At 38.2% G+C, this 3,515-nt stretch overlaps 1 pseudogene; it reads right to left on the minus strand.

The window, feature by feature from the left end:
* Nucleotides 1-1,081: 1,081 nt before the first annotated feature.
* On the minus strand, nt 1,082-1,791 carry LOC102841355 (annotated as a pseudogene).
* Between the last annotated feature and the right edge of the window lie 1,724 nt (nt 1,792-3,515).

Here is a 3,515-nt window from a genome sequence, read left to right on the forward strand (position 1 = left end):
GCCCTTGAAGGAGTTGGTTTCAGTGTCTGTTAGGACCACAGGAACCTATGGTCAGAGTGACTGATTAAATACTGGTCTGGTGGCTCTACAGATTTTGTACGTTTGGAGTGGAACCCACCTGAATTCAGGCACCAAAGCAGCTCAGCTGGCTCCCAACTGCATGGCTCTGAACTCTTAGAGAGTAGGGTCTGTGCTGGGGATGGATGGATGTGGGAGCTTATTACACCTCTGGCCATCACGGGATTGTGGGGAAAAAGCATTGTCACCTGTATGAATCTGCTCCTCATTTCTTCCATTTGATTTAGCATCTCTACACTGGAGAGCAAGTTTCAGAGTCTCTTCTGACATCCATTTTGGTCTCTTCTTTCTTCCTATTCTTCCTAATGTCCTTTTGCTTTCTTCCTTTATGATGTTCTTAATGTCATCCTATAACTTTAATGTTTTTGGTCGTTAGTGTCTGATGCATCAAATCTGTTCCTAAGATGATGTTTAAATTCAGGCAGGGTATATTCAAGGTCATATTTAGGCTCTGTGGGCTTATTTTAATTTTCTTCCACTTCAGCCTGAACTTCCATATGAGCAATTGATGATCTGTTCTACAATCTGCTCCTGGCTTTATTTTGTCTGATGATATGGAGCTTTGTCACCATCTATATCCACAGATGCAGTCAGTTTAATTTCTGTGTATTCCATTTGGTAAGGTCCATGTGTATAATTGTCTTATATATTGTTTAAAAAAGGAATTTGAAATGAAGAAGTTATCGGTCTTGCAAAATTCTATCATTTTAATCACCAAGGCCATATTTTCCAACTACTAATCCTTCTTCTTTGTTTTCAGCCTTTGCATTCCAATCATCGATAATTGTTAACACATCTATTTTTTTAAGAATTGCTGCTACTCACAAAACTCTTTAAATTTTATTCAGGGTTTACAGAAAGGGGGAGGTCTACAACCAAGCTAATAATAACAGGGCGTGATAATCTAAACTAGAATTTTTAAACCCCTATAGAGACTTACATACTCTTAGTTAAGGTTATAATTGTGTACTACTTAGGTTCAAGTTCTTTCTTCAAAGAGTCATCAGAATAACATGGATTGAAGAGACTTTCGAACACTTTCCATCTCTTGCTGCTGAGTACCCATCGTCATTTTTTTCTGCCATATAGCCATTCCTTTTCTAAGTTCATTTTGTGTACCTCTCAGTAGATTTTCATGATTATTCTCCATTTTCTCATACTTTTTACAAACTGCTTATATAACTGTTTAACTGCTTTCAGTTTCTGACTCTGAACAGTTCTACGTTGTTGAAAAATCTTTTGTTGTTGTTGAAACATATTAGTCAGGTTTTCTTCTTGTACCTCAGTTTTCTGCACATCCATATCCCACTGCTGAAACACAGTCAGAAACTGCTAAGAATATTCCTGGCTAAGTTTCTGTTTTTGTTCTTGTTGTGTTTTCCAAACATTTTCAATTTCTGGTTGCTGCTTTTGAGAGAAGCCTTGTTATACAGTTCTAATCTCTTTCTTTGCAAGAAATGCCTTGTTAATGTCAGCTCCAAACCTTCCCAGCATATTCTGTACTTCACCCCCAAGATCTTGCTTGGTTGTTCCTTTGGAAGACCTTTGCTTCCCATGCTTATCAGTTGCTGTGGTCTTTCCTTCTAGAAAATTCTCTTCAGAACCACTCAGAATCTTCTTCTCGATGTTCTCAAACTCATAGGCATGGATGATTTGCTCCTCCATGGCTTGCTTCACAGATTTCCTGGTGCGCTTTCTTCCAGAAGGTGCCATCATGGATGCTTTCAACTATGTGTACTTTGTCTTTGTGACACTGATCTCTTGTCAATACATCTTGATTGTATCTTTGGTAAATAAGTTAGAGACCTTTTATTTGAACCAACCCTGTGTATGTATGAACTGGAATTCTGGTAGCGCTACTTTCTGACTTATCCTCAAACTATGACTATACCAGTTGATTTCATCTTATGATGACCCATGTATGTCAGAATAAAACTATGCTCAGTATGTTTTCTTTTTTTAACTTTTTATTTTGAATTGAGTGTTAATAGACAAGATGATCGGCGTTACATTCAACAAATTATACTCTTTGTTTCATCTCAAGGATTACAGTATCCTTCCTGCAACAACAGTTATCCTACTTGTTCCTTGTGGCTTCCCTTTTACACCTTATGTTTCATAAATGAACAAAGCAAGAATATTTGATGTATACACACAAAATAAAACATATCTATTCATTTATATGTTCTAAGGGCATAGTCTGAAAGTCAGCCTCCTGCCTGCAAGCACATAGCCTTTCTCAGTCCCGCAGCCTAAAGCCTGCAGCTGTTCAGTCTCTCCATGCCATTGTCTACCGCTGTCTCTGCTGTCCTGTCACTGCTTTCCTAGGTAGGATCGCATGCCCTACTCATTCTCTTCCTTCTTGATGATCCTGGGAGCCTCTGTTCCTGAAATGGAAGATTAACTACTTCCCCCTTTTAGTTATACATCTTCTACAATTACAGTTGTGACAATCATAATTAATCCTGCTAACGGTTACTCACAATTGAATCATAAAATCCTATCAGCATCATCCCCCATCTCCTTTTAACAGATCCATCTGGAGAAGAGCAAAACTATTTAGTAAGGATTCTAACTTACCCCCTCATTCTGAAACTAAGCATACTCATGAAAGCTTTTAAACCAGCCACTTCATGCCTTTATAGCTCCTTGTTTTTGATAGCTAATGTCTAGACTGCCTGTCACCTATCAACCCATGTTCCTTGATATGAAGATCTTTCCATTCCAGTTGAAATTTTGAGCAACTGCATCCATAAGCAAAGATCCAGTTCATCCAATTGTAGCAATTTACATTTGCTCACAGTATCCAAGCTAGCTACAAGTTTGGGAGTTCACATATGCCTCCATGCACTTCAGACCAGCTGGTCACTTCACTCTTAGTTCTAGCCCCCAACCATAGCATTTTTAGTGGCTGATTATTTTGGAAGTAAATTGCCTGACCATTCTTTTGAGATGCCTCTGAGTAGATTCGAACCTACAATCTTTCAGTTAATAGTCAAGCACATTAACTGTTTCTATCACTGAGACAACTAAAATACAAGGCGGCATATGATAAGTGCTTCATAAACAAGTTCTACATGATTTTAGAAGTGGACATGGGGAAGTTTGCTGGTGAGTACAGCTCTTAAAGAATGAAAATTTTTTTTCATAAGGAGATAATATGAGAAAACAATGAGCTAAGGTTAGGAAAATAATTCTAGGTACAGCGAAGAGCAAAAGTAAGGATAAAGAGGAAAGAAACCATGCATGTTGCAAAAATGCCAAATAGAATAATATGACTAACAAAGGATTTGTATTAGAGGAGAAAATGCAAGATCAGACTAGGAAATCTAGTTTTACTGCTTGTGCTGTTTACTAGTAGGACAAGGTTGTTGTTGTTGTTGTTGTTAAGTGCCGTTGAGTCAGTTCCGACCCATAGCGACCCTGTACAGGGTTTC

This window comes from Chrysochloris asiatica, unplaced genomic scaffold, assembly GCF_000296735.1.
Source record: "Chrysochloris asiatica unplaced genomic scaffold, ChrAsi1.0 scaffold00074, whole genome shotgun sequence".
Lineage (NCBI taxonomy): Eukaryota > Metazoa > Chordata > Mammalia > Afrosoricida > Chrysochloridae > Chrysochloris > Chrysochloris asiatica.